The sequence below is a fragment of the Protopterus annectens genome, chromosome 1.part0 (assembly GCF_019279795.1).
Source record: "Protopterus annectens isolate FY-2018-M chromosome 1.part0, PAN1.0, whole genome shotgun sequence".
Classification (NCBI taxonomy): Eukaryota; Metazoa; Chordata; order Ceratodontiformes; family Protopteridae; genus Protopterus; species Protopterus annectens.
Genome location: NC_056725.1, coordinates 1,892,736,452 through 1,892,750,995, shown reverse-complemented (window position 1 = coordinate 1,892,750,995; position 14,544 = coordinate 1,892,736,452). Strand labels below are relative to the sequence as shown.

Genomic DNA, 14,544 nt, shown 5'->3' with positions numbered 1-14,544 from the left:
GATGTTCACCAAGTGTTTGGCAGCAGTAACAACTCACTTGAGACTGCACGGATTCTGGGTGTTTCCTTATCTAGACAACTGGCTCATCAATACCCCCACCAGGCATTTACTGCTTCAAGCAGCAGATTTCATTCTGCACCTGTTCACTCATCTGGGCATTACAATGAATCAATCAAAATCTCAGCCATCCCACTCAAGCTCTAGAGTTCATAGGAGCTCATCTGAATACCATCTTTTGTGTAGCTTCCCTTCCTCTTCGCAGGCTACAGAAGATAAAATTCCAAGTGCAGGCCATTCTCTCCAATGACAAGGCTCCTGCCCTTCTAGTCCTTTGAGCTGTAGGGTCCACGGCACTGACCATTACCTTAGTTCCACTAGCAAGATTTCACATGTGGCTACTAGAGTGGATTCTGGCACCCCAGTGGTCCATTCTAACCCATCCAGAGACGCATCCAATTTTAATCACCAGTCATTGCAAGAAGGACTTACCCTGCTGGATGGAAACCTAGGAAATTATTTTAGGCCATCTCTTCTTTCCTGCTCAACCCAAGGCTGTAGTGACCACAGATGCCTCCCAGATGGGGTAGGAAGAACAGTCCAAGACACTTGGTCCCCAATGGAGGCCAATCTGCATATCAATGTTCTGGAACTGAGGGCAGTGCTTTTAGTGTTGCAAGCCTTCCAAACTGCCCTCTCTCTAAGAACGATTGCATTTCAATCAGACAACATGTCAGTAGTCTGGTACATCAACAAATAGGGTGGAGCCAAGTTGTACTCCATGTGTCAAGAAGCTGTTGAGTGTGGCAATGGGCGATGTCCTCCTACTACTTTCTGATAGCAATGCACATCCTGGGGAGCCGGAATGTAATAGCGGACAAACTGAGCAGATGCCTCACAAGTGGTTGCTCGATCTCAGAGTGGTAAAGGAGATTTTCCATTGTTGGGGCCAGCCTTGCTGTGACCTCTTTGCATCACCCCTTAACAACAAATGCAGCAGCTACTTTGCCCTAATTCCCCCTCAAGGGGAGTTCCTGAGATATACTGTCCTTCACGATTGGCCCTCAAGACTACTGTATGCCTTCTCCCCTTCCCACTGATTTTTCTTTTCTTAAAGAAAGCCAGCAGGTTGAGAAGCAAGGTGATCCTCATTGCACCCTTTTGGCCTTGACAAGTCTGGTTCCCCTTTCTGTGGCCTCATCTAATTCACCGTCCGAGGATTCTGGACCCAGTTTTGGATCTTCTGTCTCATCCACAGGGACTGGTGCACCCCAAACTTCAGAACCTCAAGCTTACAGCTTGGCTCCTCCAATTCCATTAGTTGCCAGGCGGAAAAAATTATCTTATCCATTCAAAAAAATTTACTGGCTTCCCATAGACCTTCCACTAAGAAACTTTACCACAGCAAGTGGAAAAGATTTTCTGTTTGGGTGCATAATAATGGTCTTAACCTCTTTTCTGTACTAGTTGAAAAGGTATTGGAGTTTTTAGCTATGATTTTTGGACAAGGAGCATCTGCTTCAGCTGTTAAGGTTCAACGAGCAGGTGTTTCCAATTTTCACAATGGCTTCGAAGACCATTCACTAATTTCCCATAGACTGTGTAAAGTGTTCATAAAGGAAGCCTTGCAGTTGGAACCTCTGTTTAAAGACCCTCTAGCTCCTTGAGATCTAACTTTAGTTTTACATTGTTTGGTACTTTCCCCCTTTGAACCAGTGGCTACATGTCAATTAGTTTCTTTCATGGATGACCATTTTTCTCATAGCTATTACCTCCACCAGAAGGATTTCCAAATTATAAGCACAAACCCCATACTTGATTTTTCATAAGGATAGGGTTACTGTAAGAACCAAGCCATCTTTTCTTCCTAAGGTGGTCTCAGAAACTAATATTAATCAAACCAGTGACTTACCTGTTTTCTTTCCAAAATTTTCTAACCAAGATGAATATTGCTTATATTTGCTGGATGTTTACAGTCAGTTATGTTTCTGTCTCAACAGGACTAAAGAATTTTGAAAATCGGATCAGTTATTTATCTCCTTTTCTCTTCCATCTTTGGAGAAACCTGTTTCAGAAGTCACTTTGTCGAGGTGGTTAAGAGACTATATTACTTTCTTATACAATAAAAAGAATCTCCAATTACCAGCGCCAGTGAGAGCACATTCTACTAGGGCAATAGCCACATCTGCTGTTTTCCATTCCAAGGCTTCCATGGATGGAATATGCGCAGCAGCAACATGGGCTACTCTGCATACCTTTATCACTCATTACAAATTGGATCTGGTCTCCAGGGGGAAGAGCATCCTTTGGCTCTATGGTTGTCAGGAATATCCTTCCATAAGGCCAACCAAGATGTAAAGTAGCTGGGGACTCTGTCCCAAAGGTCAAGGATAAATGAAGTTTGACAACATCAGATAAAGAAGTTATGTACTTATCATAACATTCCATCTGTGCTGTCGATCTTCATTTATCCTTGGCACCCCACCTTCCTTCCCCCTCCTGCAGATTTTCTTGGAGGATCAGGCAGTTGTCCTGGTAATTTTGTTTGACCTTGGACATACCTATTCAATTCCATATACATATTCTTCTGTCATTCTGTGTAGCTGCAAACTCAATCTGAGGTAATCTGGAGGGGAGTATTGTGGGTAGAGTCGTAGCCCGAGAGTTTTTGGTTTGCTGAAGCTGTGTAATGGCTGAGCCGGTTCCAAAGATTGGAACTGTGTCCCAAAGGTCAAGGATAAATGAAGATTAACAACACTTATGGAACATTATGGTAACTACATAACTTCTTTTTTTCTTACCTTGGCCAAGCAATTATTATAGGCTGTTAATCCTGGTGCTCAGAAATCCTTAATTGAGAGCACTCTCTCTGAAGAAATACCTGAGGAAAATCTGTCTGAGAATTCTGTCTTAGACAGAGACAGGCCTTCTTCCCTTGTAGATTTGCAAGCTCATAACACAAACTCTGAGGAAACTTGGTCCTTTTCATCTACTTTGAAGGAATTTTCTTTCTCTCAGACTGCGTCCAGGATGATTCAGGTATTTTTGTGGGAACAGGTGGATGTTCCCCCTGAACTGAGGAATATGATATGTTACAAGCGGGTATACCTCATTCTACACCATCCCTCCCATTTTGCCAGCCTTGGAGGATGTGTTTAATGCTGACTGTAATAATCATGATTCTCATCTTTCAGTTTTCAGGAAGGCAGATAGACTGCGTAAAGTATCTCACACTAATACATTTTTGTTTTTTCAACTTAGACCAGATCCAGCTGCTATATCTGCATTTTTGTCAGCTGACAGCAGACTGTTAGTTAATAGCAACCCCTCTCCAGTGGACAAAGTAGGCAAGGTGTTGAAGAGAATTGGTAAGATAATTTTCTCTTCTACCACTGCAGCTTATAACATTCTTAACTACCAGACATGCAGGTGGAAATGTATTCTGTTTTTGCAGACACTTGGAGAGTATAATCTACATCACTTCCTTCAGAGGATAGCTCCTTTCTGAATTCTATTGTTTCTAATCTTTCTCAAGTATCTAAACATGCTTTGAAGAGTGTGTATGATTGTGCAAATACTGTGTCTAGGGCTACTGCTACTGTTTTGAGGATATTTGCAAGGGTACATAACCAAAAGCTTGCTGATGAAGTAAAGTCTGAAAATTTTGAATTCTGCATTAGTTAAGAGAATGTTTTGGCAGTTTTGTTACTCAGGTCCTCAAACAAATTGATGAAAGAGGGATGTTAATTCATGGATTGTCTAAGGTTTTTCAAGTGCCGAAAACAAAACAAGCAATCCCTGCCAACGCAAGGCAAACTGGGAACAAGAAAGAGATGACAGGATGGGAACAAAAGCAACAAAAAATGAGGATCTTTTCCAGAATTGGGAGAGTCTAATACTTCAGAATGACTATGCTAGCATTCTGTTTCCCATACCCTCCCACCTTGTCCCTATCTTTCAGAATTTGTCGCAGAAACTGTCTCTGTATATTCTCCTTTGCCATCAGCTTGTTTCAGGCTCTTGGGTGCTAAAAGGGGTTCAGGAGGGTTTCACTGAATACAATATTTTCTTACAGGGGAATCCCTTCCTATACTCTGTACCAAACAGAGTTTTTCCTCAGGTTCTTCATCACTTTCTCACTCTAAGAGTCATTGAACGAGCACCTTTAGATCAAAGGAGTAACGGCTTCTATTCTGGAATGTTTCTGGTACCAAAGAGAGTGCTTTCTTGGAGACAAGTTCTAGAGCTTTCCTTTCTCAATCTGTATGTGAAAGTACCAAAAATTAAAAATGCTGACCCTTCAAACTCTGTTATTTCTCATTCCTCCTTTGAGTGTCACGGTAACACTAGACCTAAAAGAAATTTCTCAAGGTTTCTGCATCTCAGTTATATTATCAGTTCTCTGCATTAGCCTTTTGGTTATCTAAAGCTCCAGGGGTGTTTATAAAGTATCTAGCTCCAGTGATAGCTCACTGCAGACTGCATGGCTTTCACATATTTCCTTTTTTTAGATGATATAATTGCAAAGTCTTTTCCCAAAAGTCGATAGTCTTTACCATGAGTTTAATCTCTGCTTACCAGTCTAGGATTTTAGATAAATGTACAAAAATCCTCCTTGACTCTGACAGATTGTGTTTTAGGGCTGCCTTCTAGACACCTCTTAGCAAAAGGATTTTTGTTATTTACATAAGAGAGGGTAGATTTTTATCTGGAACCTTTCCTGAGCTTCTCCAATCAAATAACAAGGACTCAACATCTTTATTCTCTGAAATTTCAGATTCCAGTTTTGGGGTTTGTCAAAAGGAGCTGCATTGGAGGAGACAGCAAATGGCTCTAAATTCAGTATCCCCTTCTCTCCTCATAATCTAAGTTATTCTGTAACTACAGATGCCTCAGATATTGCTTGGTGAGTAGTGTCTATGGGGATAAAGGTAAAAGGCCTGTGCAATGCCTCACACAAAGCACATAAAAGACAATGAGATGATGGCTGTGATCCATGCCTTGAAATTGATTAATCATATTTGGTCCATGGACATCTCAGAATAATATACAGACAACACCACAGTGATCGGTTTATATTCTTTGTGCAGGCTGGCTAGCCATGATGGCTTGAGAGGTAGAACTGCAGCAGTCTGTACTCCAATACAGCAGCCTTTACTCCAATCTTACATTCTGTTAGAGCAAAATACAGTTGCACACAAGCTGAGCAGGACCAAGACATGCACTCATGCATGGAAGTTGAATGAGAGAGTCTTCCAAGAGTTGATCCAGTTTTGGGAACATCTCAAATAGATCTGTTTGTCTCCTTTCAAAACAGAAACCTGGACAAATTCTGCTGTAGAGCTCCTTGCAAGCAAGCCTGGAAAATAGATGCATTTTCATTCCTTTGGAAGGGAATGTTCCTTTATGCATTTCTCCTCTTTCTTGTTATATCTTGAGCAATTCTGCAGATTCAAAAGTCATTGTGGCAACTCCCTTTTGGTCCAGGTAACACTGGATGTTAAAGTTGTCTCTCTCGCCTTCATTCTTGCTGGTTGGGTTCTTTTCTGAAGCTCGAGAGCTACTTACTGACTCGAGGCCTCCCTATATCCCACAATGCCTGGTGCTAGACCCCCAGATCTCGTTTTCTTCTTCAGCTACGAGGTTGTGCTTTACTGGCTCAGGTCGGATTCATCTTTTTGTAATATTAGTAGTTGAACTTTTAGTGTATATTTTTCAAGTTTCTTGTTCAATTAGAGGAGTACTGTAGATTAGTCTTACTTTTTCCTTTGTTTTCTGACCCTTGGGAAACTCGTTTTTAATTAGAGAGTTTCTCCCCTCCCCCCATCTCCCTAAGTAGGCCGTTTAAATTAGAGGCTATCCCCTTCCCTTTTAAATTGTTCCAGTAGGAAGTAGGGTTTAGCCTTTGTAGTCTAAGATAATAGTCTCTTAGTTTTTGTTAGTATTGATACCTTTAGTTTTTTGTATGAAGGTGTGGGACTAGTGTGTGTGTGTGTGTGTGTGTGTGTGTGTGTGTGTGTGTGTGTGTGTGTGTGTGTGTGTGTGTGTGTGTGAGTTTTTTTGTTTGCACTAGTTTAACATTCATCCATCGGTATTCCTTTTTTCTGTAACATGTCAAAGGATACCAAGTATCAGGGTTCAAGAAGTGTGACTCGTGCTGTCAGAAAATGTCTTTGACAGATGGTCACACGTCTTGTGTTTATTGTTTAGGTGCCCTACACCTGCAGGACTCTTGCTCTGTATGTCATGCCTTTAGTCCGAGAGTCCTGCAGGAGCATAGGAACAAGCTGATTCTCAGGGGGTTACTAAAACCCGAGGGGTCTCCGGCAAAGTCTCAGCCAGCGAAAACCCCTAAGCCCACTAAGCCGTCGACTCACAGTACGGAGCCATTGCCAGGTGGAGCGTCTGCTTCAATTTTGGTTCCGGCCGGAACCAAAGTATCTAAATCTCTCTCGGCTCCGACCTTGGCATCAGAGCCATTAGGGAGCCGTAAGCGATCCAGGTCACCATCCCTAGAGTTGATTCACTTGGCTCCGGGATCGCCTTTGCTACAGTCTGAACGGAGCCATCAGTCTCGCTCTTCTCGGTCCTCAAGGCTATCCGATCATGACTTGGAGAGAGTGGTTAGTAGACTCCTCAAATCGCAGGCCCTGGCTAAAATGTTAACTAGCCATCCTCATCAGGCTGTGGCTATTCCTGTTTCTGAAGTAGTTCCTCCTCTGAATCCTCCTGTCAGTTCGGAGCTGGAGCTTGTTGGGGCTCGGATCCTAGAAATGTCGGCACCGATGCTTCCCCTTTCGGCTCCTTCATTGGCTCCGATTTCTTCAATGGTTCCGTCCTTGGAGGGATCTGGGTGCCAAGACTTCGTCGTCGGCTCTGAGGGGGCAAGTGGCATCGGACCATTGTCCGACCCCATTCTCCCACCCGGAGCCTCGGCGCAGGTAAGCTCCACTCCTACATCAGCCTCGGAGCCGTCCCTTTCGATGCCGGAGAGGATTCCTGTCTCTTCGGAGCGGGGGCCCTCTTCTCTGCCTGACAAGGGCACCTTCGAAGTCATGAGGAGTGTGCTGAATTCTGAGTCTGCACCTCGATCAGCCCCTTCAGCTCCTCCCCCCAGGGTGCCTGCTTCAGTCTCTGCCCCTCCTCCAGACCCCAAGCAAGGGGATCAAACACTCCAGGTCACCCGACTGGGTGTATCTTCCTCTTCCGAGGCCTCCCCTGAGATTTCAGAGGAGCCCCCTCGAAAGAGGAAATGTAAGAGGAAACATGTTGACTCCCCAGAGTCTGTCACATCAGATACTGACTTGGAGGATTCGGAAGGGTCCCCAAGATCCCTCTCTTAAGATGTCTCTTTCTCAGACATCCTTGAAATCCTTAAGCAGAGGGGGAACTGGTCTGCCCTTAACCCTTCTGAGGACGAGTCGGTATACTTGGATGCATTTGGTTCTCACCCCTCCACCTCCTGGGTGTCTCCGCCCTTTGATCCATTGATGGAAGTAGTGGCTCGGAAGGTGTGGTCAGCTCCGGATACACTTGAACCAACCCCCTGCAGGCCCACTAAGTTTATTACGACCCCTCAAGATAAACAGTTTTTGACTAAGGGTGTCCCCATTGATGCCATGGTGGTAGCAGCTGCAACGAAAAAGGAGTTGGCTGACACTTCTGTACCTGTCCATCCCCCTAATAAAGAGTCTAGGATGATGGATGGATACGGGAAGCTGATGTTTTCCTCAGCGACCTTCTCCATGTGGTCGCTGAATTATTTGTGCCACTTCACCCATCTTCAGAGAGATCTCCTCAAGGAGCTTGGAGATGCCCTGCAAGATCCATCAGCTGCGTGGGCTCAAGACAAGATAAACTCCCAGCTGGCGACTCTTAATTCTATCATCAACTCCTCCATGTGGCTCATTTCGTATGCGGCTGATGGGGTGAGTAGGGCCACAGGCACAGACGTTGCTTTGAGAAGACATGCCTGGATGCAGGTATGTAACTTCGCTGATCCCTTCAAGGCATCCTTCACCAACACCCCTTTTGATGGTTCGGCTCTGTTTGGACCTCAGGTGAAAGATACCCTTACCAGGTGTGAGCAGGAAGGCAAGAATCTCTCTGCCGTGGGAGCCCGTTTTTCCACTCCCTCTAGACCATACCCTAAGGGTCAGAAGAGTGGAAAGATGTGGTTACAGAAACCCCAGGGAGCTGTACTTGACACACGTGGTGAGTTTCCCTCCAGAGGCAGAGATGGAAACAACAACAGACACCACCCGTGGAGCAGAGGGGGTCCGCATAATCAGGGCAGCAGAGAATCTTTCTCTGACAAGCCCTTCCAGCACCCCTGAGGGGCTGCCTGGCTGTCCACCTTCGGAGGCAATCGGGGGAAGGTTGTCTCTGTACGCAGAAGCCTGGTGTCTCATCACTCGAGACAGATGGGTACAGTCTATCATATCCGGTGGTGACAAAATCCCATTTGTCCACACCCCCTTAAAATCAAACAACCCCATCCCAGATGTTCCACCCAGTCTAAGGGAACAGGCAGTACAAGAAATTTCAAGACTGCTAAAAAAAACGGCCATCCAACAAGTCCCAGCAGACCAGCAAGGATCCGAAATTTACTCAAAGTTCTTTTTGATACCAAAAAAGACAGGGGACTGGAGACCCATTTTGGATCTCAGCAGACTAAACAAGTCTGTTCAAAGAACAAAGTTCTGGATGGTCACACTTCAGTCCATTCTACCCTTTTTGGGTCAGGACAATTGGATGTGCTCTATAGATCTTCAGGATGCGTACTACACATCAAAATGGACAGGCGCTCCAGAAGGTTTCTCTGCTTCCGGCTGGGAGCCAGTCATTACCAGTTCAGAGCCCTGCCCTTTGGTCTCACCACAGCCCCCAGGGTGTTCACCAAATGCATGGCAGTGGTTACCACTCACCTGAGACGGCCAGGACTCTAGGTGTTTCCGTATCTAGACGACTGGCTCCTTACTGCTACCACCAGACATCAATTGCTGAGAGCCAGGGATTATACCATCCAAACATGCTCCAACCTAGGTATCTCAATAAATTTCGAAAAGTCTGCATTGTCGCCTTGTCAGTCTTTAACCTTTATAGGCGCAAGATTAAATACGGAAGATCTGTCTGCAAGACTTCCAGTAGACAGAGTGGCAGACATTCGCCGACATGTATAGGTATTATTAGGATGCAGAAAGATTCAGGCCAAATTCGTCCTAAAAACCTTGGGTCTCATGGCAGCAGCGATATTAGTTCCCCTGGCTCATTTTCACATGAGGATTCTCCAGTGGATGCTTTTCACCCAATGGTCCTTTCAACAACTTCCTTTTTCTCACAAGATAATAATTGCACAATCATGCAAAGACCACTTGGCTTGGTGGATGGTCTCTCCATCAGTACCCCAGGGCAGACCATTTGTCCTTCCTCCTCCAGTTGCCACGGTGACCACGGATGCCTCCCTGATCGGGTGGGGGGGGCATTTTCAGGGCACGACTGTCCAGGGCACCTGGCAACCCCACGAATACCACTTGCACATAAATGTCTTGGAGATGAGGGCAGTGCTTTTAGTGTTGCAAGCTCATTAGAACTCTCTACCCACTGGGACCATTGCAATTCAGACAGACAATATGTCTGTAGTGTGGTACATCAACAAGCAGGGCGGAACCAAGTCCTATCCCCTATGTCGAGAAGCACTCAGACTATGGCAGTGGGCAATCTCCTCTCAACGGTTTCTGACAGCAACGCACATCCCTGAGAAGTCCAACGTCATAGCGGACAGGCTAAGCAGAGCTATTCTCATGCCTCACAAGTGGTCTCTCAATCGGACAGTAGTGGACAAAATCTTCCACAAATGGGGTCAGCCTTGCTGCGACCTTTTCGCAACTCCTCTCAACAGCAAGTGCGACAGTTTCTTCACTCTCTTCCCTCTTCCCGGACACTCCCCCAGAGATACTCTAGTTCACGATTGGCCCCAGGGACTTCTGTATGCATTCCCACCCTTTCCCCTAATTCCCAAACTAATTCAGAAAGCTACCATGCTGGGGTGCAGGATGATCCTCATTGCCCCCTACAGACCTCGACAAATCTGGTTCCCATTCCTGCATCGTCACCTTCTAGAGCAGCCTTGGAATCTGGACCCAGTTCCGGACCTCTTGATCCATCAGTTGGGCAGGCTGAATCAATCTCTTCAGTCTCTCAACCTCACTGCTTGGTTGCTCCACTTCCAACCTTAGCCAGGCTTCCCAGTATTTCCCATTCAGTGCGTGAGATTATCCTTTCTTTGCACAAACCTACAACCAGGAAGACTTATGCTAGTAAGTGGAAACGTTTCTCTTTCTGGGCAGAGGCTAGAAATATAGATCCCTTCACGGCCCCTGTCCATAATGTCCTAGACTTTTTAGCAGAACTTTTTCAAGTGGGCTCCTCTTCTGCCACCATTAGAGTTCAGCTAGCGGCAATCTCTAATTTCCATATGGGCCTCTCAGAAACCAGCATCATGTCCCATAAGCTTTGCAAAACCTTTCTGAAAGGAACAATCTTGCTCAGGCCTCCAGTGAGAGATCCCCCACCTCCGTGGGACTTAAATTGTATCCTAGCTTCCTTGATATTGCCTCCCTTTGAACTGGCAGCTTCCTGTTCCTTGAAATTGCTTACTTGGAAAACCCTCTTTTTGGTGGCCATTACTTCAGTGAGGAGAGTTTCTGAACTTCAAGCCCTTTGTGTTCATCCTGCTTACCTAGTTTTCCATAAGGATAGAGTTTCACTCAGGACTAATCCTTCATTCCTTCCTAAGGTCCCCTCCAAAAATAATTTGAATTAATCCATCCATCTGCAAGTCTTTTTCCAAATTATTCCAACAAAGCTGAACACAAATTATACCAGTTGGACGTTCATAGGCAATTACGTTTCTATTTGCATAGGACTGAGCAAATAAGGAAATCAGACCAACTCTTCCTGTCCTATGCGGAGGGTAAGCAGGGCCGACCAGTGTCTAAAGTAACCTTATCCAGGTGGTTGTCCTGTATTATTACCCTTGTTTATCAGTTGAGGAATGAAGAACTCCCTGCTAAACCTAAAGGCCACTCTACTAGGGCTTTAGCTACATCGGTAGCTTTTCAATCAAGACTACCTATGGAAGCCATTTGTGCAGCGGCCACATGGGCCACCCCTCATACATTCATTTCACATTATAAATTGGATCTGGCCTCTAGGAGCAGAGCTGATTTTGGTTCCACTGTGCTCAAGAGTCTGTTCCGATGAGCCACCCAGGACTAAGGTACTAGGGACGCTGTCCCAACCAGCAAGAATGAAGGCGAGAGAGACAACTTAACATTAAGAAGTTATGTACCTACCATAACGTTCCATGTTAGTTGTCTTCTTCTCGCCTTCTTTCTTGCGTCCCACCCTCCATCCCCCTAGCCTAGATGGATCGAGAAGAGTCCTCCTATGGGTCTTGTCACTGGCTGAGTCTTTACCGATTATGTTCTCTATCTTTTTCTTCAGCCCTGTAGCTGAAGTTTTTGCTATTGGGATGGTTGTCCTCTTGTATTATGATGGTGTTAGGTCTCCCAAACGAGATCTGGGGGTCTAGCGCCAGGCATTGTGGGATATAGGGTGGCCTTGAGCCAGTAAGTAGCTCTTGAGCTTTAGAAAATGGCCGAGTCGGAGCCGAAGGTTGGCTCCGAACCCAACCAGCAAGAAAGAAGGTGAGAAGAAGACAATTAACATGGAACATTATGGTAGGTACATAACTTCTTATTCTTCCTTTTTATGGAATTGGATATGGGCAAGAACCACAAGTTTCCTTATAGACTAGACCTACTTACATATGACAAGTGGAGTGTGATACACTCCATTCTCAAACAACTTCAACTTACTGTCTTCATGATTTAATTATGATTGGTTTTGGGCATCTCTTTCATAAAGACCTGCAGCATATACTAAATGAGCTAAGAAAACCTGCTGCTATGAAATCTTATATTACAAGCAGAAAAGATGTTCTAGTTGGTGCCTAGCCAATACCCAGGGTCCAATCAGGGATTATATACCATCGGTTCTTAAATATTTATGTGAGTTACTTCTTCTCGCCTGTCTTATTCCTCAGTCTGTCAAGTTACATTTTCCAGCCATTTCAGCATGTCTGCCTATGGATCCTCCAATTTCTTCTGTGTTTTTAGTAAATCAATTCCTAATGGTTTTTTTACATCTTACACCTCCTAGAAAATAAGTGGCTCCTTATTAGGATCCTAGTTTTTTGCTGGAAAAGTTTAGTGTGTCTGTCTCCCTTTGAACCAGCTTGTCAGGTGGATTTAAGGTTCATCACATAGAAGACTGTACTTCTTATTGCTCTGACATCTGCAAGAAGAGTGTCTGAATTGCAAGTTATCATGGTGGGTGAACCATATCTGGTATTCCATAGAGGTAGAGTCTCATTAAGGGCAAATCATATTTGCCCAAAGTTGTTTCAGAATTTATTTTGAATCAAGCCATCAGTCTCTCTGTGTTTTATCCATATCCTCAGAACATGCACAGGCAGTTCAGGTACTATCCTAATAGAACTAAGTCCTTCCAAAAGCTAATTGGTTGTTTATTTCTTATGATGGGACAAAGAAGGGAGAGCCTGTATCAAACAGACTGTCTCTGGGTGGTTGTCTTCTTCTATTACCTTTTGGCATACCCACTATGGTAAATCAGTTGTAGGCAGTCTCAAGGCACATTTTGCTAGAGCCATGTCATCTTCAATGGCATATTGGAAAGGGGTTGACTCTAGAAGCATTGTAGATGCAGCCACATGGTTGTCTGTACATACATTTACAAACCATAGCAAACTGGATTATTTTTCTAGATCTAGCACTGGCTTTGCTAGGACCATTCTCCAGGGTCTCCTGGATTCTTATCTTTCCTGCTCCCAGGTTGGATAGACTTTGATAATCAAAAGGCAACTGCATCAGTAAGATAATTAACATGGTACATTTGTGAAAGTTGCTCTTATCATAAAAGTAGATAGTCAAATTCCTCATTTTTGCAGTAGCCACACCCACCTTCCTGCCACCTCCCTTCTTTTGTATATAGTGAGTTGTTAGTATATACATTTTTGAATTAATGTTATATCTTCATGAGTTCAGGATGAGTGCAGTCTTTCTCTCTCTTTCTTTTTTTGAGCAAGAAAGTCCTGAAGATTTCTTCACTCTTGACTGCTGATTTGCCTCCTTTGGGCTGACTCATCAGCATTCAGAGTAAAGGTGTGGGAGGGTTCCAGAGGTTTGTGAAGCTCTGTGTTGTATATAGCCAAAAGGCTACTGCAGTAGTGGAGGAATTTGAACATCTACTGTCATAATAAGTGCAACTTACACAACGTCATGCTGCTCATAAAGAGTGTGTGATCATTAGCTGTGCTCCTGATTTATAGACCATTTGAGCTTCTATCATGGGACGGTGTGGCATTACTTCTTCAAAGACAGTTCTTGTTTTTCTCAATCTAAGCTTCTGGGCTGTAGCAGGTGTCCTGTGCTACGTTGGTGCATATGTCCTCATCATTTATGACGACTTTGATTACTTCTTTGAAAACATCTGCACTATGATCCAGCACTATTAATTTTGGTACACTTTTGTTCATAATTGACCTTATCGGTTGATGTGCCACTATCAGTGAGAGTCGTTGTAGAGTGGCTACATTTGTGCCATTCCGTTGCTTGTTTTCATCACTGAGATTGTTGTATTGGTTTTGGGATACATCTATATAGCAAAGCTGGCAAGTGAAGTTGATAAGTCTATTCATAAAGTCTGTAACAAGTACAAGGGCTCTAACCCAGATGAAGCCACTCTTCCGATTGACTATATACAAAGGCAGCTGCACTGCTGTGGAGTAAGTGATCACAAGAACTGGGGAACACACTTCAGTACAATGAAAAAAAATAACAGTGCTCCTCTCAGCTGCTGTAAGCCAGATCTTATTCCTTGTATTTCATTTAAGCAAGCATTGCACTCCCAGTATTGTCCTAGAATAAAAAATAGGGGAGATATAACTGCATAAAAATCTGATATCTGTATTATCAATAAAGACATTCAAAAAAAGAAAAAAGCCAGAGTGATCCACTAACATAAAACATTACCAGACAGAGGTGATGTAATAACCTTTTATTACACCAACGTAGTTTTTATTTCCCCTAATACAGAATTTTGAGCTTTTGGACCAGAATGAACTATTCATTATGACCCAAACCTTTAACTCCCAATGAAAAGCTAATGTTATTCTGAAATCGCAAATCTATATACTGGAAAGCTTATCTTGTTCTGGTAAAAAGTATCATTTACATTATTCTGTGTTCCATTGCTTTCATGGACATATTAGGTGTTGTACACAAATGACTAAGGACATTAAACCATTTGACTTATTGCTTCCTTTATGGAAAAGGAAAAGGTAGAAGAGTTATTTAATATACTTACCACATTGTAATTTGCTATGACAATTAGAAGAACATTTTGGTTGTAGTATTTAAATTATACTCTTCTAGGGCTATAGGCACAGTGAATGTTTTCTTA

At 43.9% G+C, this 14,544-nt stretch overlaps 1 protein-coding gene and 1 pseudogene across 1 annotated transcript in view; both read left to right on the top strand.

The window, feature by feature from the left end:
- Nucleotides 1–14,544, top strand: part of SPEF2 (sperm flagellar 2) — a 2,540,087-nt gene that overhangs the window by 344,309 nt on the left and 2,181,234 nt on the right. The window lies entirely within an intron of this gene.
- On the top strand, nt 13,430–14,035 carry LOC122801149 (annotated as a pseudogene).